The following is a 22,284-nucleotide window of genomic DNA, read 5'->3' on the forward strand; positions in this document are numbered from 1 at the left end:
GCAGGAGCCACCGCAGTATATACGGACTCCTATGCGGTCTGGGCAGGTGCCACTCAGTGGATCACTAACTGGAAAAATAACCACTGGGAAATAGGAGGTAAACCAGTCTGGGGACTGGAATACTGGAAGTGGTTATATCAGCATGCCCTGCAACAACCCCTGTCTATAGGACATGTCTCAGCTCATCAGAGGAATAATACCCCAGCTGCACAGTTAAACAATTTAGCCGATGCAGCTGCCCAGCTCTTTACCACACAAGCAGAATGGGAACGCTTATATTCATGGTTACATGATAATTTAGGACACACAGGAAGTGATGAGTTAGTGCGGCAAGCACATATCAGGGGGTGGCCTATCACCCACAGACAGGCTAGAGACCTGGTGCAAGCCTGCACTATTTGTGCTGAGACTAGAAAACATATAGCAGAAGGACAAAGGTTTGCCAGGCTAAGAGATGGAACAACACTATGGGCAACCTGGCAGGTGGACTATGTCGGACCACTGCCCACTACAAGGCAGAGGTGGAAATACATCTTGACTGGGGTAGAAATTGTTTCAGGGATTGGTTTTGCATATCCAACCCGATTGGCAACAGGGTTGTCCACAGTTATGGGACTAAACCGCTTAACAGCAATTGTCCCAATGCCTCAAGAAATCCAATCAGATAATGGTTTGCTTTTTAAGAATAAACTTGTAAGGGAATGGACCCTTAACCATGGAGTCCAATGGACCTTCCACCTTCCATATCGACCTCAATCTAATGGCAGGGTCGAGCGCTGGAATGGATTGCTAAAGAATCACTTGAAGCCTACTGATGGCACATGGGGAGACAGACTGGACGAAGTGGTGCAGAGATTAAACAACAGACAGACTCCTACAGGAAGTCCAATCAGCAGGGGATTCTTCCCTACAGGGAAAGCTATCTCCCCTGCCAGAACACCACTGCACAGTTCCAAGTATGCTCCCGGAGATACTGTTGTGATTAAACACCCAGCCCTGGGAACCTTTACCTGTGTTTTGCACGCCTATAAAGAGAAAGGTCTATGGAGTGTCTTAAATGCTGATAAAAAGCTAATAACCGTTACAGAGGCTTGGATCGCATCCAAGACCGGCTGACCATGTGATTTATTGCAGGAATGGTCCCATGGTTCCGAGCAACCTGCCAGCTAACCTGTCAGCAAAATGGACCATGCAGCAGACCTGTTTGATTACTAGAGACTACTATGGACTGTTGATATGTTTGCCATTACTTATAATAGCAGATGTAATTTTTGCTTTTAGTGTTAAAATAAGTTTTTTAGCTAGAACACGACCCACCAGAGATATGTTCCTGCAAGCCCTCATGATCCTTCTGTTGGCTCCAGTCACCTTGGCAGTACCAGAACATCCTCTTCGGGGAGCTATCCAAACCATCGCCTCAGCTGCTGGTGCTACAAATTGCTGGATGTGCACCTTGCTAGATTCAACCAATGGACTGGGAATTGAATTTGTACCACTACATGCAGTGGCTGAGAATGGACAAACCTCATGGATGCAATGGTTAGCTCAACACTTGGGATTTTCCCTCTCCCCGTTTTTACATTCGGTTGTAAATATTGTTTTAACCATTTTAATTATTGTAATTGTTTTTTGTGTAACTTTATGTATTATGAAGCGTTTGATTCAAACTGCTCTTTCCTCCACGCAAATCAAATACCTAGAGCTAAAAAGGGATCCTAACCAATTCCGCGAACCCTCATCCTCTAATTTGGTTGTTGGGTATTTCTAGATTTCCCCAAGGAGGGCAAGAGGTGCTGGCATCACCGCCACCTTGCAAACTGGGACGTAGTGTGGTGCATCAGGGGGTGGAATGTAGCCAGACAGCCCCCCCCCCCCTCAGACCAGCATTGCTGGAAACACAGGAGGAAGCCGGAACAGGGCACTTAACATATATTCCAGCACAGCCTTTGAAGCTGTGAAAAGCACAGGTGTGCTGCTACAATGTGCCTCTGGGAGCAGATACAATGATTAAGCTCACAGCAGGCAGAGGCCCTGTGACAGACATGGCTCTTAGCCCCTACTAAATAGCGTGATGCACACACACCAACATCCTAGGTGGGAAAATATTTACCCTGATAAAAGAAATGTCCAGTAGTCGACACTTATTGTTTCTCTCCCTTGCAAGTGTAAACTACTCTTGCGAAAGCTGGCGTCACCCAGACAGACCAGCCTCAATTTGGCATAAGAAAGGAGAAAGAGAATAAAGGAGTACAGAGGTATAAGTAGGGGACCTACAGCACCATGATTTTTGAATGCTTTTCACTATCTATCTGCTGGTCAGATAAGTGACAGCCTCCCAAGGCTTCTGCAGCTAAGAGGGTCCCTAAGCCTTGTCCCTTATTCGTCTTTACGTGGAGCTGAGTGACCGATCCTGGCTTAGCACCGCTGGAATTGAGAGATGCAAGGAGGGTAAGAAGCACCCACACCTGATCTCCTATCTTTAGTGTACACATATTTTGAAATAGAGCTCTATACTTTGTTTTCTTTCTTTGGGATTGTGGCTTCAGTTTTGTAACTTGTTTGTGTGTGTAACATCTCTACATTTAAATAAGTAGGCACTAGCAATTTTGTAACCACATGATTAGAATCTAGCTTAATAAAATTTTGGTAACCATTTATGCATAAGCCTGACTTGTTTTCTCTGGTTTACTGTAAAGCAGCCAACACAATTAAAGAACCTCAGCCATTTTGGCTCTAAAGCCTGGCCATTAGGTGAGAGTACGAAGAGCCTAGCGTTGAGTTGTGCTGCCTCCACGGGGCAAACTCTTGGGGCACCTGTCAGTCAATCCTGGCTGCCCGCTGCGAAGGAGCTCTGAGCTCTAGCAGTTAAAGTCACGGGTGTGGAGAAGCTCTTAGTGCTGCCATTGGGGCACCTGTCAGTCAGTATTGACTGCCCGCTGCGAAGGAGCTCTGAGCTCTAGCAGTTAAAGTCACGGGTGGTTAGGACCTTGGGGCATCCGTCAGCCTAGCCCGGGCTGCCCGCCGCGAAGGGACAATGCGTCCTAGCCGTTAAAGTCACGGATGGTATAAACGGGCATAGCTGGCACCTCACCAAACATCCTTGGCCGTCGGCTAACAGGCAGCTCCCAGAATCAGGCCCTCGATGGCTCTCCCAGTGCAGCAGGCCCTGGGTGCAGCGATCGGTTTGAAACAGGAACCCCTGCAAGATGCAAAATTTATCCAATTGTGGATAAATTGGAGAGAGTCCAGCGAAGGGCAACAAAAATGATTAGGGGTCTAGAACACATGACTTATGAGGAGAGGCTGAGGGAGCTGGGATTGTTTAGCCTGCAGAAGAGAAGAATGAGGGGGGATTTGATAGCTGCTTTCAACTACCTGAAAGGGGGTTCCAAAGAGGATGGCTCTAGACTGTTCTCAATGGTAGCAGATGACAGAACGAGGAGTAATGGTCTCAAGTTGCAGTGGGGGAGGTTTAGACTGGATATTAGGAAAAACTTTTTCACTAAGAGGGTGGTGAAACACTGGAATGCGTTACCTAGGGAGGTGGTAGAATCTCCTTCCTTAGAGGTTTTTAAGGTCAGGCTTGACAAAGCCCTGGCTGGGATGATTTAACTGGGAATTGGTCCTGCTTCGAGCAGGGGGTTGGACTAGATGACCTTCAGGGGTCCCTTCCAACCCTGATATTCTATGATTCTATGATTCTATGCTCTCTACCTTCGGTTCCTGACCCCTCCAGGGGCCAAGTGCATCTCCCCCATCCTCAGGCAGAGCTCAGAGCAGAGTCAGCAGCAGCAGCCCCTCCCCAGCGAGAGCTCCCAGCGAAGGCAGGGGCCTGGCAGAGAGAGGAGAGGGGCACAAGCAGGTCAACGGAGGGGTGGAAGGTGGATCCCACCCCAGGAGATTTAACAGAGAGAGGAAAGCGGGGCTGTGAGAGCGCAGAACAGAGACACCCCCCAGCAAATCCCCCCACCCCAGACACCGAGATCCCGGCCTGGCAGAGGGGTTCACTCCCCAACACTTACTCACGACAGCTGCAGCAAGGGGTCCCTGTGGGGCGGGAGGAGCTTCCACCCCGCTCCGGCTGGCTGGATCTGGAAAGAGAGAGAGAGAACAGGGAGAGGAGAGTGCGGTGAGGAGTTGGTGCCCAGGGGTCCCCCTGCCCCGCTCCTAGCTCTGGACCCCCATGGCAGGGGTATCTGTGGGTGTGTTCAGGGAAGGGCCAGGGGCTCTGCTCCACCAGGGCTGAGAGTGTCAGAGCAAAGTAACTGTAACACTGCGGAGTATTTTCAATGTTGCCTCACCCTGAATGTCACTGATCCCCCAGTTTAGAATGCGTCTCCCCGGCCGCTTCTCTTGCTAATTTGAACCTCAGGGAACACATCAAATCTCTCTCCTGTCCCCCACAGCTGCTGGGTTTGGGCCACTGCCAGGGCCCTCTACACTGGGGTTAACATCTGGATCCTGGCCAAGCTGGTTCTAGCCCATGTGGCCAACCCCCAGTGACCAAAAATCACAAGTCAGAGCCCCCCAAAACCATCAGATTGGCTTAAACAAGATGAGATTTTGAAAACAACTGTAGGTTCTGCTCTTGATCTCCTGGTGGTGGAGCCTTTAGGGGTCACCTTTTCAAGTTTTTCTCCCCATCCAGGAGGGCTAGAACAAGAAAAACTTCTGTCAAAAATGGCCAACCCCGCGAAAATCTTCTACCAGAATCAGAAAAAATTAGTCCAGAATGATTGAAAACAGAACAATTTTTGGTTTTTGAATTTTCCAAGAAGACAGTGAATGTTTTCTATTAAAGCCGACACTTTCCACAAAAGGTTGCCTTGAATCAAACACCCAATTTTTCTGGAAAAAAAAAAAAAAATTGAACCATTTCAGTGGTTCTCAAACTTTTGTCCTGGTGACCCCTTCCACACAGCAAGCTTCTGAGTGCAACCCCCCGTTATAAATTAAAAACCACTTTAATATATTTAACACTGTTATAATGGCTGGGGATGAAGCAGGGTTTGGGGGTGGAGGCTGACAGCTCATGACCCCCTCATAATAACTTCATGACCCCCAGTTTGAGGACCCCTGGACTGCACTGAGCATGCACAGAAAGAGAGCCAGAGGGTTGAAAGGCCGCTGGGATGGACAAGACTTGTGGGGCTCTGAGAGACTGTCCCCCCCCCGCCACCCCGCAGCAGTGTGAATTCAGCTCCAACTAGGGGCAGGAATCTGAACTCAGTTAAACAGCAGAGACTTCATGCAGGCAGAGGTCCGGCTTGCCGGGCAGGGACAGCTCCTTCCCTTCCAGAATGTGGGCATCAGCAAAACTCAAGCATCAGAAACCTGGGAATTAGAGGCGAGGGACAGAGGGCCCGCCGCCCCCCAGCCTGGAGAGGGGGAAGGGACCCCTTAGGGGGAGCGGTCACTAAACGGCGATGCCCAGCCCATGAGTCGGGGTTCCGGCGGGGGGGCTCTGGAGGGGTGTTCCAGCTCCTGCCCCCCAGTGTCCCGGAGCTCCCCCAGCGAGCCCGGTGTGGGTTGCATGTTTCTCACTGGCTCAAGACTCTGAGGGGAAAAGGACCCTGCCAGATTTACTTGGGGGTGGGTCTTTTGCTCATGGGTTGTGTTATGAATCCCGTGGGTGGTGTTTCCCCAGCATAATGCCGCATTGTTTCCCTCCTTTATTAAAAGGCTTTTGCTACATTCAGACTCTGTGCTTGCGAGAGGCGAAGTATTGCCTCTTGGAGGCACCCGGGGGTGGTTTGTAATTGTCCCTGGTCTCTGGGTGGGGGCTCGAGCTGGTTTTGTATTGCGTTATTGAAACCCCTAGATACTCAACCTGGCCCTTGTTGCTGCTAACTCTGACATGCAGAAGGGTTACAGTTACATAGGAATTAGATACAGTGCTCCTGTCAGCTAATTTCCAAGTTATCTGCAAAAAAAACCCTAGATTTTTCAGATGCCTAAGTAGTACCTGTTAAAGTTGCCCCCCTATCTGAAATGGCACCCCAGCACCCCCCCCCCAGCATGTACTGAGAGTTGGTCAGTCCCTGTCCCAACACATAACACCCACCCACCCATGTATCTCTACTTTTCTCCAGTTCCCTCCATCCTACCCCCATTTTCCCTTCACCCCTGGGTCTCTCCCTGCCCCCAGATGTCTATGGGGCTGTCTCTCCGAGGCCCCATTCCGGAGAGAAGCGTGTGGCAGAGTTGAGAATGAATGGCAAGTGATAGTTACATTCCACAATTTTCCAGGAAAACTTTGTTCCCTTGGGTTTGTGGCTGGCTGCTTCTTGGCTCTGTTCCCAGCACTGACGTGCTCCCTGGGCTGCTTTTCTGGCCCCCCTGGTTGGCACGACCCTGTTCCCCAGCTCAGCTTGGACCCCTGCTTTCTCCTTAGCTCAGCCCCTCTCTCTCTGACCCAGGCAATTCTGGCTCACACAGAGGATGGGACCCCCCTGGCCTCCTGACTCCCTGAGTAACCTGCCCGCCCTGTCAGTCAGGCTGACCTGGCGCATTGGCCTCTCCCCGTTGTTCCTGGGGACTGGCAGTCTCAGGGTCCTGATTTCCCATTGACCCTTCCCCTTCCTTTTGGTACTGGGAGCTAGCTAACCCAAACACCCCCACTGAGTTTTAGGAAGTGGACAACAGTCGCCTTACATCAGGGAGACTTGTACCCCCAAAGGGAGCAATGTACCCCCAACTTCCTTAAACTGATGTGGCTCTCAGCCACTGTTGTAAAAGCAGGAGGGTTTATTAGCTGTCTGGAACACAGCGTAGAGAGTCCTTGGTTAGAACAGAGAGTTCCAGCATGGTCCATCCGCATCAACCGAGAGCCCTTTGACCCCTTTGTTGTCCCAGTTCAGGAGAGCGTCCCCGATTCCAGCGGCCCCACACTGAACAACCCCCAACGTGGCTCCTCTTCAGCCCTTTCTTTTTGTTCCTGGGCAAACCTTGTCCCCTGGCCTTCCTCCTCAGCCCTTTGTTCTCCAGCTGGTCCCCCACTGGCGTCCTGCAGAGAGTGGGCCATCCATGATCGTTAGTTGCTGGGTGCCAAATGTCTGGGCAATTGGAGTGGCCATTGTCTTCTGGGGGTCTCCATGGGCATGCGGCCCTGGGGCCCCAGGGCCCAGACATCTAGGCGTCGGCCACGTCTGTATCTCTGGGTCTCTACAAAGGATAAACAACCTTTTCCCACCACCTACTTAACCATGCAGCACATAGGGGAAACTGAGGCACACAGTATTCATACAAAATAGTACAGAAAATTCCCACTCTGTCACAATTCCAACCCTCCCCCAGTCTGTGCCCGGGGCAGAGAGGCCCTTCTTTGCCCCTTCTCCCCCCGTCCCACCAGTCTCTGCCCCTGCTCGCCCAAGGATTGCAGTGGCTCTCAACTTTTCCATACTGCTGTACTCCTTTCAGGAGTCTAATTTACAGACCCCAAGTTACACCTCACTTAAAAACCATTTGCTTACAAAGCCGGACATAAAAATACAAAAGTGTCACAAAGCCACTATTATGCAAAAATTGCTGACTCTCTCCTTGTTACCATATAATTATAAAAGAAATCAGCTGGAAATGTACATGTCGGTGTACACTCTATAGAGCAAGATGAAGAAGTCACTGTCTGGAATGTTGGTTTGCACTGACGTCACCAGTGCTTTCAGGCAGCCCCTGGTAAAACTAGTCCAATAGCGAGATGAGCAGAGGCGGATGGGGGTTTCCTGGGGCCCTGGGCCAGAGCAAGTGGACCCTCCTCCCCCTCCGGGGCTCCCGCCCCTTGTCCAATCAGAAGCAATATGCTAATAAGGCGTATGATCTCCCCCCTGCTGTGTAGTTTCATTCTCCTGGGGGCTGGCTTTTTCGGGCGCTTTCCCTTGCACGAGCAATGGGGGAAGACATGATGTGTGTGAAGGGGGGAGTTGGGGCTCCCCGCTCAGCTAATGCGCAGAGAGGGGGAGATGGAGCAGCGACCTGCCTTGCAAAGGATGCTGCAGCCTTGGAGTCCCTGGAGGAGGTAAGCTGTGATCTTCCTCCAGAGCAGTGCCCTGGGAACCTGACTCCCACCCCGGCTCTGCAATGGGGGACTGGGGTTAGGGTGGAGATGGGGGGTTATTCTGAAGATCCCAGTGTCATCGCAGCCCTGTGATTATTGTTACAGCCCCCACAGGCAGGCTGCAGGGCGTCTCAATGTCTGTGAATGATGTACGATTTGTACGGCAGCCGCTGTTGAATTGTGTGTCCATTCTTCGGCCACAAATTGAGCTTGAATATTTTCGTTTCCCCCATAATGAGGTGTTGGGTAAAGGAGAGACTGGGGCGGGGGGTCCAGGAAATGAACAGTAGCTTTTAGATGTGCCAGAAAACCCAGTAAAACACACAGAATTGCTCCCAAGTCGGCGAGACGTCCTGCCTTTCAGAAAGGGCTCCTGTTCTCTGGGAAATCCTCCCTTCGGGGGACAAATCAACCCCGTGTGCAGACGTCACTTCTCCCTTCCCGAGGAGCCTGGCCCAGAGCGCGGCGCGCATCGCTTGGCCTCCTGCCCCGGCCCCTCCAACCTCTGGGCTCGTGCTCGTGGCTGGGGGGGGTGTTACGGCAGCTGTGGGGGGCAGGCTCCTCGGGGACAGGGTAGCCGGGGTCTTTGCAGGAGCCTTCGCGAGAGAAGCTCAGCCCCTTGGGGGCTGCGAGCAGGAGCCGCGAACAGGCCGTGTGGCCGGGGAGCTCTCCGGGTGAAGGGCAGACGGTGTCTGACCCTGCATTGGCCTGGCTGGGACGGGCAGGCTCGCCCGGCTCGTAACTCCAGCGGGAGAACAATGTTCCGCCGCCAGGGTGATGTTAAAGTTGAGGTGGGGGGGCGGGGGGAGAGACACCTTTAAATCTGCTTGAATGCTCTGGGTGCCATTGTGATGCGCTGTACACCCCCAGCGCCCCTGTCTTCTTTCACTTCATCTCTTCCAGGTGGTGGGTGCAAGACCCAGGCTGTGGCTGCCTTTGTCTGTATCCCGATGGCCGGGTTCCTCTCCCTTCTCGGGGGCAGTGGTGTTGTGGCCGGGCTGGTCCCAGAATGTGAGAGAGACAAGGCGGGGAGCTGATAGCTTTTCTTGGACCAACTTCTGGTGGTGAAAGGTACAAACTCTGGAGCTCCACAGAGCTCTTCTTCGGGTTTCCTCTGATGTCCTCCCTCAGCCCTGAAGACGAGCTCTGTGGAGCTCCAAGTTTGTATCTTCCACCAGTGGAAGTTAGTCCAGGAACAGGAATTACCCGGCTGGTCTCTCTCTTTCCTTGTTGCCGTCCTCCTCTTTCTCTCCACCCGTTTCACAGCAGAGATTGTCTTACTATCTGTGTGCAGCATCCCTAGACCAACCCCTAACCCGATCCAGGACAGGAACCTCTCAGCTCTACCCTATTTCTTTCCACTGCAGTCCTGCCTCAGGGATGGAGGCCCCATTGTGCCAGATGCCATAAAAAACACATCACAAAAAGACAATCCTTTCCCCAGGGAGTGTGCAGGCGAAGCACAATAAGTAATTCTCAGCCGCTTGTGCAGAGGAGCAGCAGTGACCTCTAGTGGGAAGAGGAATTCCCATTGCTGGAGCACAGACAATCATGACAATAGTGTAATAAAGAATACAACTGCTCTAGAGGTTGGATCCCAAAGGTCTTTACCAACCACGTCGTACTTATGGGAATCCTTTCCCCCCACTACTGACATGCAGCCACCTCTGGAGTGAAACTCCACAACTGTTCAGCAGCACACAACACGGGCAGACGATTTCTTAGGGGAATGGTTGAAGCAGAATCCACTCACCTATTGGAATTTCACAGGGCATTTGAGGGAGGCAAATTGTAGTCCCCCGAACTGTCATTTGAACCGACTCAGATCTCCCCCATTAAAGAAGAGCCATAGGATTTGTAATGACCATAATGGGACCTTGCTTTTAACTCCCAGCTGAATCCTGACACCAGCAGAGGTACAGCGTCCCCAGCGGCCAGGTTGAGTCTCTGGGTTCAGTTCTGCCTTAGTCGGGGGTGTCATCCATCTTATTTGTTTCAACACTGAGTTTCCCTTGAGGTTTCCCATTGGAAAACAGCCTGGGTCTGTCCCTGTTCAGCTTTTATAAGCTCACACCATCAAACCTCAAGGAATTACATTGGAATGCACCAAGCCAGAGATTTCTCCCAGCCAGTGATTCCTACATCGAGCCCAGAACTTGTGACTGAGTTAGAGCAGATCATTCGTAAGAGAGCAACTCCATGTAAAGACTTGGAGTGAATTCTCTCCTCTCTGGCCTCCCAGCACCTTGCTTTCCTGACCTACAGCATGCCCGGCTGTTTGAGTGCTGACCCTGAGAAAAGCCCTCACTAGTACATTGGGCCTGAAGGCTTTTTACTAGGGCTGGCAAGTGATTAAAAAAAATAATCGCGCTTAATCGCACTGTTAAACAATAAGAGAATATCATTTATTTAAATATTTTTGGATGGTTTCTACATTTTCAAATATATTGATTTCAATTACAACAGAATACAAAGTGTACGGTGCTCACTTCATATTTTTGGTTATAAATATTTGTACTGTAAAAAACAAAAGAAAGAGAATATTTCAATTCACCTAGTACAAGTACTGGAGTGCAATCTCTTTATCATGAAAGTTGAACTTACAAATGTAGCATTATGTACAAAAAATAACTGCATTCAAAAATAAAACAATGTAAAACTTTCAAGCCTAAAAGTCCACTCAGTCCTACTTCAGCCAATCGCTCAGACAAACAAGTTTGGTTACAATTTGCAGGAGATAATGTTGCCCACTTTTTATTTACAATATGACCTGAAAGTGGGAACAGACGTTCACATGGCACTGTTGTAGCCGGCATCACAAGATATTTATGTGCCAGATGCACTAAAGATTCATATGTCCCTCCATGCTTAAACCACCATTCCGGAGGCCATGCGTCCATGCTGATGACGGGTTCTGCTCAATAACGATCCATGGCAGAGCGGACCGAGGCATGTTCATTTTCATCATCTGAGTCAGGTGCCACCAGCAGAGGGTTGATTTTCTTTTTTGGTGGTTTGGGTTCTGTAGTTTCCGTATCAGAGTGTTGCTCTTTGAAGACATCTGACAGCATGCTCCACACCCCGTCCCGATCAGATTTTGGAAGGTACTTCAGATTCTTAAACCTTGGGTTTTGTCAAATCTGCTGTGAAAGTGTTCTTAAAATGAACATGTGTTGGATCATCATCCGAGACTGCTATAGCATGAAATATAGGGCAGAATGTGGGTAAAACAGAACAGGAGACCTATAATTCTCCCCCAAGGAGTTCAGTCACAAATTTAATTAACGCATTTATTTTTTTTAACTAGCATTATCAGCATGGAAGCATGTCCTCTGGAATGGTGGCCGAAGCATGAAGGGGCAGATGAATGTTTAGCATATCTGGCACATAAATACCTTGCAATGCCAGCTACAAAAGTGCCATGCGAATGCCTGTTCTCACTTTCAGGTGACATTGTAAATAAGAAGGGGGCAGCAGTATCTCCCGTCAAGGTAAACAAAACTTGTTTGTCTTAGCGATTGGCTGAACAAGAATAGGACTGACTGGACTTATAGACCTCTAAAGTTTTACATTGTTTCGTTTTTGAGTGCAGTTATGTAAGAAAAAAATCTACATCTGTAAGTTACACTTTCATGATAAAGAGATTGCACTACAGGACTTGTATGAGGTGAATTGAAAAATACTATTTCTTTTATCATTTTTACAGTGCAAATATTTGTAATCAAAAATAATCATGTAAAGTGAGCACTGTGCCCTTTGTGTTCTGTGTTGTAATAGCAATCAATATATTTGCAACTGTAGAAAAACACCCAAAAATATTTAATCAATTTCAATTGGTATTCTATTGTTTAACAGTGTGATTAATCACGATTAATTTTTTTAATCACAGTTAATTTTTTTTCAGTTAATCATGTGAGTTAACGGCGATTAATTGACAGCCCTGCTTTTTACACAACTGTAGGGGAAACTTCAGCAATGTCTAGAACTAGAGCTGATACAGTGTAAGCCTAGGTCATGAAAAAGGTGAAAAGAAATGACAGTTTGATGTCCTTTGAAGGAAGTAGAAAAGTGAAAGTCCTCCCCACTTTTCAAATGGAGGGAACTGTTAAGAGTAAATGTTTTATTTCCCCTCCAAAACTGAATGAAATCCTCCCTCCCACCCTCAAAACCAGTATTTTCATTCTAACTCCACTCCCCCATCAAAAAATGAAAAATGGCAATCAAAATAAAACCTTTCATTTGGCTCAAATGGCATTTTCCAATAAAAAACAACTTTGAACAAGAGTTTTCATCCAGCTGTAGTTTGAAGGTTCAGAATTAATGACACCTCGGTTCCCATCTCTCCCTCCAGAGGGATCCGGGTGCAAACTCTGCCCCAGGGACTGGCTGCTGCACGGGGACAAGTGCTACTGGCTGTCTAAGGAGCATAAAGACTAGACTGGGAGCCGTGACGACTGCTCGGGGAAGAGCTCTCGCATGCTCGTGATCCAGAACCGGGAGGAGATGGTAACATAAAATACAGGCTCATCCAACTCCAGCTGGAGAAAGACGTGTGTCACTAGTTACAATGCCAGTGTAGCCTGACTCTACCCACCCCCCCGCAAATGAAACTCCACACTGGGTGTTTTCTCCCCCTTCTAGGGGTCTGGCTTATTAACATACAGTTCAGAACAAGAACCCCACAGCTTTCCCACCCCATTCTGCCCAGCTGGCTCCTGTAGGCGTTTCACTCTCAGGCTCTCTGTCTGAGAGCTCAGCAGAGCCCTTCTGCATAGAGCTACTCACACAAACCTCCTACCCCATCAAATCTCTCCCTGCCCAGCCTGACTGCCCTTGTAGCCCACCAGGCCTGGCTCCTGGTCACCTGCTTCCATCACCTTTGCCTCTGAGTCCAGGGGCACCTAGTCACAGGTGAGGCTCAATCCAGGACTCCCTTAAAGGGCCAGCTCACCCTGTGCCACCAAGGACTGGTGCTGATGTTACCATGTCTGCATAGAGAGAGCCACGTTACCTGCACTGGGACCCTGCCCACCCAGGGGAGAGGGTGAACTAACTCAGGGGCTGGTGGGGTCTCCTGCTGGCATTATGGGCGGAGCTACTGAAGGAGAGAGCAGGCACTTCATGGGATTGTGAGGATGTGACGCAGCAGGGAGGGGTGAAGTGTTGACCTGGGAATATGCCCTGGGGATGGGAGACCTGAGAGCCTGTAACCTGAGCCAGGAGTGTGTGGGGGAGGTAACACCTCTGCCCAGGAATGGGAAGACAGGCTGCAGGAGAGAGCTGCTAGGAGGGTTTAGTTTTCAGTTTGGGGCTGGGTGGAGGAAAACAGGGAACCCCAGGGCTGGGTCAAAGCTCCCTGCTCCCCCAGAAGGACTTGACTGAGGGGTCCTGGTTGTACCCACAAGCTCTGTTTTGGACTGTGTTCCTGTTGTCCAATAAACCTTCTGTTTTACTGGCTGGCTAAGAGTCTCAGTGAATCCCAAGAAGAGGGTGCAGGGCCTGGACTCCCCCACACTCCGTGACAGGGATCACTAAGGGAATTCTAGCATGTTACAGGATACTCATCCCCCACCCCCTCTGCTTTGCACATCACAGGATTTCATACAAGATGTTGTACAAGATGCAAACTACATCTGGATTGGCCTTAAAGTGACACCCCCAGGGGGGAAATGGACCTGGGTGGACGGTTCCCCATTAGATCCAGTGCGGTGAGTGCTGCTTGACGTTTACTCTTTGAGATGTTTGGGAAAAGCTCCCATTGTATAACTTGCTCATGTTAAATGTCCAACGTCTGTTCAAGGCCTGGTCTACACTGAAAAGTCTTAGCCCTGGTCTACACTAGGACTTTAGGTCGAATTTAGCAGCATTAAATCAATGTAAACCTGCACCCGTCCACACGATGAAGCCTTTATTTCGACTTAAAGGGCTCTTAAAATCGATTTCCTTACTCACCCCTGACAAGTGGATTAGTGCTTAAATCGGCCTTGCTGGCTCGAATTGGGGTACTGTGGACACAATTCGACGGTATTGGCCTCCGGGAGCTATCCCAGAGTGCTCCATTGTGACCCCTCTGGACAGCACTCTCAACTCAGATGCACTGGCCAGGTAGACAGGAAAAGAACCGCGAACTTTTGAATCTCATTTCCTGTTTGGCCAGCGTGGCAAGCTGCAGGTGACCATGCAGAGCTCATCAGCAGAGGTGACCATGATGGGAGTCCCAGAATCGCAAAAGAGCTCCAGCATGGACCGAACGGGAGGTACGGGATCTGATCGCTGTTTGGGGAGAGGAATCCATGCTATCAGAACTCCGTTCCAGTTTTCGAAATGCCAAAACCTTTGTCAAAATCTCCCAGGGCACGAAGGAGAGAGGCCTGAAGCAGTGCCATGTGAAACTGAAGGAGCTGAGGCAAGCCTACCAGAAAACCAGAGAGGCGAACGGCCGCTCCAGGTCAGAGCCCCAAACATGCCGCTTCTATGATGAGCTGCATGCCATTTTAGGGGGTTCAGCCACCACTACCCCAGCCGTGTTGTTTGACTCCTTCAACGGAGATGGAGGCAATACGGAAGCAGGTTTTGGGGACGAAGAAGATGATGATGATGAGGTTGTAGATAGCTCACAGCAAGCAAGCGGAGAAACTGGTTTTCCGACAGCCAGGAACTGTTTCTCACCCTGGACCTGGAGCCAGTACCCTCCGAACCCACCCAAGGCTGCCTCCTGGACCCAGAAGGTGGAGAAGGGACCTCTGGTGAGTGTACCTTTTAAAATACTATACATGGTTTAAAAGCAAGCATGTGAAAGGATTACTTTGCCCTGGCATTCACGGTTCTCCTGGATGTACTCCCAAAGCCTTTGCAAAAGGTTTCTGGGGAGGGCAGCCTTATTGCGTCCTTCATGGTAGGACACTTTACCACTCCAGGCCAATAACACGTACTCGGGAATCATTGTACAACAAAGCATTGCAGTGTATGTTTGCTGGCGTTCAGACAACATCCGTTTTTTATCTCTCTGTGTTATCCTCAGGAGAGTGAGATATCATTCATGGTCACCTGGTTGAAATAGAGTGCTTTTCTTCAGGGGACACTCAGAGGAGCCCATTCCTGCTGGGCTGTTTGCCTGTGGCTAAACAGAAATGTTCCCTGCTGTTAGCCACAGGGAGGGGGGAGGGTTGAGAGGGTAGCCATGCAGTCGGAGGAGGCAAAATGCGACCTTGTAACGAAAGCACATGTGCTATGTATGTAATGTTAACAGCAAGGTTTACCCTGAAAGAGTGTAGCCACTGTTTTATAAAATGTGTCTTTTTAAATACCGCTGTCCCTTTTTTTTTCTCCACCAGCTGCATGTGTTTCAATGATCACAGGATCTTCTCCTTCCCAGAGGCTAGTGAAGCTTAGAAAGAAAAAAAAAAAACACACTCGAGATGAAATGTTCTCCGAGCTCATGCTGTCCTCCCACACTGATAGAGCACAGACGAATGCATGGAGGCAAATAATGTCAGAGTGCAGGAAAGCACAAAATGACCGGGAGGAGAGGAGGCGGGCTGAAGAGAGTAAGTGGCGGGCTGAAGACAGGGCTGAAGCTCAAATGTGGTGGCAGCGTGATGAGAGGAGGCAGGATTCAATGCTGAGGCTGCTGGAGGACCAAACCAGTATGCTCCAGTGTATGGTTGAGCTGCAGCAAAGGCAGCTGGAGCACAGACTGCCACTACAGCCCCTGTGTAACCAACCGCCCTCCTCTCCAAGTTCCATAGCCTCCACACCCAGACGCCCAAGAACGCGGTGGGAGGGCCACCGGCCAACCAGCCACTCCGTCACAGAAGATTGCCCAAAAAAAATGAAGGCTGGCCTTCAATAAATTTTAAAGTTGTAAACTTTTAAAGTGCTGTGTGGCATTTTCCTTCCCTCCTCCACCACCCCTCCTGGGCTACCTTGGTAGTCATCCCCCTATTTGTGTGATGAATGAATAAAGAATGCATGAATGTGAAGCAACAATGACTTTATTGCCTCTGCAAGCGGTGATCGAAGGGAGGAGGGGAGGGTGGTTAGCTTACAGGGAAGTAGAGTGAACCAAGGGGCGGGGGGTTTCATCAAGGAGAAACAAAGAGAACTTTCACACCGTAGCCTGGCCAGTCATGAAACTGGTTTTCAAAGCTTCTCTGATGTGTACCGCGCCCTCCTGTACTCTTCTAACCGCCCTGGTGTCTGGCTGCAAGTAACCAGAAGCCAGGCGATTTGCCTCAACCTCCCACCTCACCATAAACGTCTCCCCCTTACTCTCACAGATATCGTGGAGCACACAGCAAGCAGTAATAACAGTGGGAATATTGGTTTCGCTGAGGTCTAAGCGAGTCAGTAAACTGCGCCAGCGTGCCTTTAAACGTCCAAATGCACATTCTACCACCATTCTGCACTTGCTCAGCCTGTAGTTGAACAGCTCCTGACTACTGTCCAGGCTGCCTGTGTACGGCTTCATGAGCCATGGCATTAAGGGGTAGGCTGGGTCCCCAAGGATACATATAGGCATTTCAACATCCCCAACAGTTATTTTCTGGTCTGGGAATAAAGTCCCTTCCTGCAGCTTTTGAAACAGACCAGAGTTCCTGAAGATGCGAGCGTCATGTACCTTTCCCGGCCATCCCACGCTGATGTTGGTGAAATGTCCCTTGTGATCCACCAGAGCTTGCAGCACTATTGAAAAGTACCCCTTGCGGTTTATGTACTCGGCGGCTTGGTGCTCCGGTGCCAAGATAGGGATATGGGTTCTGTCTATGGCCCCACCACAGTTAGGGAATCCCATTGCAGCAAAGCCATCCACTACGACCTGCACTTTTCCCAGGGTCACTACCCTTGATATCAGCAGATCTTTGATTGCGTGGGCTACTTGCATCACAGCAGCCCCAACAGTAGATTTGCCCACTCCAAATTGATTCCCAACTTACCGGTAGCTGTCTGGCGTTGCAAGCTTCCACAGGGCTATCGTCACTCGCTTCTCAACTGTGAGGGCTGCTCTCATCTTGGTATTCATGCACCTCAGGGCAGGGGAAAGCAAGTCACAAAGTTCCATGAAAGTGCCCTTACGCATGTGAAAGTTTTGCAGCCACTGGGAATCGTCCCAGACCTGCAACACTATGCGGTCCCACCAGTCTGTGCTTGTTTCCCGAGCCCAGAATCAGTGTTCCACAGCATGAACCTGCCCCATTAGCACCATGATGCATGCATTGGCAGGGCCCATGCTTTCAGAGAAATCTGTGTCCACGTCCTGATCACTCACGTGACCGCGCTGACGTTGCCTCCTCGCCCGGTATCGCTTTGCCAGGTTCTGGTGCTGCATATACTGCTGGATAATGCGTGTGGTGTTTAATGTGCTCCTAATTGCCAAAGTGAGCTGAGCGGCTTCCATGCTTGCCTTGGTATGGTGTCCGCACAGAAAAAAGGCGTGGAACGATTGTCTGCCGTTGCTCTGACGGAGGGAGGGCGACTGACGACACGGCTTACAGGGTTGGCTTCAGGGAGCTAAAATCAACAAAGGGGGTGGCTTTACATCAAGGAGTATTTCAGGCAGGACTTCACGGAGGGTTCCAATAAGAAATGGTGCACCTAAGTTATTGTTCTTGTAACAAGGAGGTTAGCCTAGCCTCTGATTGATACATGGCTAGATTTACCTCGCTGCACCTTCTCTGTGAGTGACTGCAGTGTGACCTAGAGGAATGAGTCCCCTAGACAGAGGAGGGGGGGAAGCAATGAGTACAAAACAAATCTGGTCTATTTCTTGTTTTGATCCGCTCCATCTATCTTTTACATCTTTGGCTGGCAGCAGACGGTGCAGAAGGACTGCATGCCAGCCACATCTCATGGCTGCTCAGCAGAAGATGGTGCAGTAGGACTGCTAGCCATCCTCTTCTCTTGCCTGCCGGGCAGAAGATGATGCAATAGGACTGCTAGCAATCCGTATCACCTGCCTGCTCACCACAAGACAGTTCAATAGGACTGACTGCAGGACTAAAGAGAATGACCTGGTCAAGTCACTCCAAATTTAGTCCCTGCGCCCACGTCTGCCCAGGCACTCCCAGCCGACGTGGCCAGGAGCACCTCGGACATGATGAGGACGGCTACCAGTCGTACTGTACCGTTTGCTGCCATAAGGCAATGGGTTGCTGCTACTGTGTAGCAATGCCGTACCGCGTCTGCCAGCACCCAGGAGAAATATGGTGACGGTTACCTGAGTGGGCTCCATGCTTGCCGTGGTATGGCGTCTGCACAGGTAACTCAGGAAAAAAGGCGCGAAACGATTGTCTGCCCTTGCTTTCACGGAGAGAGAGAGGGAAGGGGGCCTGACGATATGTACCCAGAACCACCCGCGACAATGTTTTAGCCCCATCAGGCATTGGGATCTCAACCCAGAATTCCAATGGGCAGCGGAGACTGCGGGGACTGTGGGACAGCTACCCACAGTGCAACGCTCCGGAAGTCGACTCTAGCCTCGGTACTGTGGAAGCGCTCCGCCGCGTTAATGCACTTAATGCACTTAGAGCATTTTCTGTGGGGACACACACACTCGAATACATAAAAACGATTGCTAAAAAACCGACTTCTGTAAATTCGACCTTATTCCATAGTATAGACATACCCTAAGCAAGTCATTTTTAAGTCAGGAGAAACTTGGGGTTCGCAAGACAAATCAGACTCCTGAAAAGGGTGCAGTGGTCTGGAAAGGTTGAGAGCCACTTCCCTAACTCACCTCACAGCCTGGGACGTCTTCTCGACTGACGCTCCGCAGGGAAGTTAGAGATGAAGGACAACACCAGAGCCCAGCTTCCCATTACGGGGAGGGGGAGGAAAGACTCACCCCTGGGCCTTTCCTTGTTACAGGGACCCACAGTGACACGGACTCTCTCTCACTCTGCAGCTTCTCAGGCTCTGCTGCTGGGAACAGCTGCGGGTGGATAAAAGGCAGCCAGGTTCTGTCTGAGACGTGTGCCGCGGAGCTCAAATGGATCTGCCAGAAAGAAGCGGCCGTGATAGAAACAGTGCAACTGAGGATCCACATTTGTGTATCTGTAATGTGAAGTACCTGCCTTGTTTAGTCTCCTGGGTACGGCCCTATCAAATTCAGCCATCCAGTTTGGTAAATTTCATGGTCATGAGATTTTTAAAAGTCTTTTAAATTTCACAGTTTTAGCTATTTCAATCTGAAATGTCACCCTGTTGTAACTGTGTGGATCCCATCCCAGAAGAGGGTCATGGGGGGTCTCAAGGCTATTGGGGGAGGGGTGTCACTGTATTGCGACCCTGACTTCGGCACTGCTCCTGGCAGTGGTGCGACCTTCAGAGCTGGGCTCCCGGCCGGCAGCCACGGAGCTTTCTGCTGCTGGGGGAGGTTCTGATCTGGCCCTGGGAGCAGCCCATGCAAGGGACGTGGTCCTGTTCCTCCCCAGCCCAGCCCGAACTTGCAGCTAGAGCCTGGCACACGGTAGGAGCCCCTGCCCGGGACACTCCCAGCCCTGCCCCTCCCCCGTTCCAGGGTCCAGCACTCAGAGGTTAAAAGGGCCTGGAGCTGGTGGGTGGCGGGGTTCCCTCCTGACCACCGCTCTCGGGGCAGTTGCCCGCATCACCCACGCATAAGGTTGGCCCTCCCCACCCCAATCCACCATGCCACCCTCACTTCTGCACTGTTGCTGGCAGCAGCGCTGCCTTCAGAGCTGGGCACCAGACCAGCAGCTGCTGCTCTCTGGCCGCCCAGCTCTGAAGGCGGGGTAGACGTAAGGGGGGCAGTTCTGGGACATATCCCCTCCTCCCCCGGCCAGATTTCACAGGAGAGATCAGATTTCACAGTCTGTGATGCATTTTTCATGGTCATGAATTTGGTAAAGCCCTACTCACGGGGCGGGACTGGGGCTTTAGGCAGAGCAGAACTCTGGGAGGTGCTGGGACTCAGGTGCCCCGCGCAGTCACAGTTCCTCTCCTTGGTCCTTCTCACTGGGCTGGGGCCTTGGGGTGTAATTTTTAACTGCCCCAAACCTGCAGTAAGTTAATACCCTGCAATGCTTCCCAGGGTACCCAGGGCTGGGAGGCACCTCGCCACCACCTGCCCTTTGCCTGAGGGAGCCTTGTCTGTGCCTGCCAGGGGTCAGCTCCCCAATTCTACTGGCCACACGCACTTGCTGCTGGGCCTGCCGTCACTGCAGGGTAGCAATAGGCCCACTCTGCCCTCAAGCCCTCTGAGCATCAGTCTGGAGCTTCCAGCCCCTGGTCCCCTAGGCACTGGCAGGATTCACAGATTCACTATTTCCAAAGGAACAGTTAACATCCTCTGCCCCAGCTTACCAGGTCCAGCTCAGATCACTGCTCCACTTAACACACAGCGCTTCCATAGGCTCACAGCGAAATCATGCCTCGGTTCAACAAAGCCAAGAGTCAAGTGGAAGTGTTGGAAACAAATGGTTACATATAACAAAGTCATAACATGCATTCTAGAGCCGAGACTGAACTAACAAGATATTCTCCTGTCTAACCAAGTACAGCTCACCCAAAATCCTTGCAGCACTTCAGAGCCAGGCAGGCTCGGACCCTTCTTTCATGAGACATGCATACTGTCAGTTTGTCTCCAAGGGCAAGGATCCAGTATGTCTCTGCACACCGAGAGAGATCAGACCAATCCTTTGTCTTTATGCTTAAACACCACAGATGGACACACACACACAGCCCCCTGCTGTTAGTTTCTTCCTGTAGATTTCCCTTTTTTGTGGATTTTGCAATCTAATTTTACACCTGGCTCAGTGCACAAAGAGACATCCAACATCAGGCACACAATACACAGATGGCCAGACAGGGAGGTAACCTCAGTTGCCTCCTGTCTGAAAGGAGGATCTGAGGTACATCACCTCCCGTGACCTGCCTTGACTCCAAGACCTTAAGGGCATCATTGTCAGTCTGGAGACACAGCTCCTTACATAGTATCCGTACAGAGGTCTTGCTCCGATTATGGCAGCTTCTAGCAGAAGCTTTTTTCTGCTTAAAAAATTAAAAATATGTGCGACTCAATAATTATACACATGCGCAGTAGCACAGAATTCCCCCAGGAGTAATTACAGGGACACAATAACACCATCTCCTTGTATGGTGTTGAGCCACGGGCGACCCGGTTTGGTCGATGCAGTGCGAGTGTAGACACCGTGTTACCCATGTCCATCCTAAGAGTCCTCCATCAGCAATCCCATAATGTCCAACACTGACTTCTCTGGTCACAGTTGTGAACTCCACGGCCCAGGAATCTTGGAGACCAGATGCCAGACATAACCTTTTAAAACCCCACATATTTTTGAAATGCTTTTTTCTAATTGCCCAGATTGATAAACACTCCTAGCAGCTCTCAGTCGTTGTATGCAACTGCTCATGCTAATTACATAAACTAGACATGATCCTGCCTAGAGTAGACAGGAGGTATTGGAAATCGTCATGGCCCCCATTGCTGCAGTTCTTCTTGTGGGTCTGCAAATACTATAGGATTATTCATCCTGTGCTTGCAACATTCATGACAACAGTGCGGAGCTGTGCAAGCTCCATGCTTCTGTCAAAGATGGTGGATAGTGAAAAGTGCCATGTTGGTGAATATGTGCAGCACTGATGCAGGGAGCCAAGTTTGCATGTGTGCAAGTGATATGCTAACTGGGGCATCTTTCTGTTGATTTAACTTGCACTGATGAAAGTTTTTAATGTAAACATGGCTTTAGTATCAAATGACCAACTATAAATTCAATGTAGTAACTCGATTTAAAACTATAATTTGACTTGGTATTAAAACTTTCAAACAAAAAATGAAATTAGACAAATCTAATAGGTTGGATGGGACAATCAAGTTTAAATCAGTGTCAAATTAACAAAATCTAGCAAAATCTTTAATACTTCTCTTACTTTGTCTTAAGAAAGATTCAATCTTAGGCATAGCATGATTCTTAATTAAATTCAGAGTCATATGATTACTACAGCTTGAAATGCAGCAGCATTTAGACATGTCTCTAGCTGAAAATGGTTAGAATAATACATACAAAAGTTGGGGTACATGAATCACCAATTCTTCCTGGTTCAAAGCAAGAAAGTCACAAATAAACCATTCTCCTACCTCAGTGCCCAGAGACAAGTCAGGACATCACACTGACAATCCAAAGGAGCCCATCTCTTTATCTGTATGTATCCATTGTACTAAGGGTGGGGTGGGGTGGGGTGGGGTGGGGGAT

The 22,284-nt window shown here is 50.0% G+C and overlaps 1 protein-coding gene across 1 annotated transcript in view; it reads right to left on the reverse strand.

Annotated features, from left to right (window-relative positions):
• Positions 1-22,284, reverse strand: part of LOC144273988 (C-type lectin domain family 2 member D-like) — a 209,013-nt gene that overhangs the window by 39,166 nt on the left and 147,563 nt on the right. The window lies entirely within an intron of this gene.

This window comes from Eretmochelys imbricata, chromosome 14 (assembly GCF_965152235.1).
Source record: "Eretmochelys imbricata isolate rEreImb1 chromosome 14, rEreImb1.hap1, whole genome shotgun sequence".
Lineage (NCBI taxonomy): Eukaryota > Metazoa > Chordata > Testudines > Cheloniidae > Eretmochelys > Eretmochelys imbricata.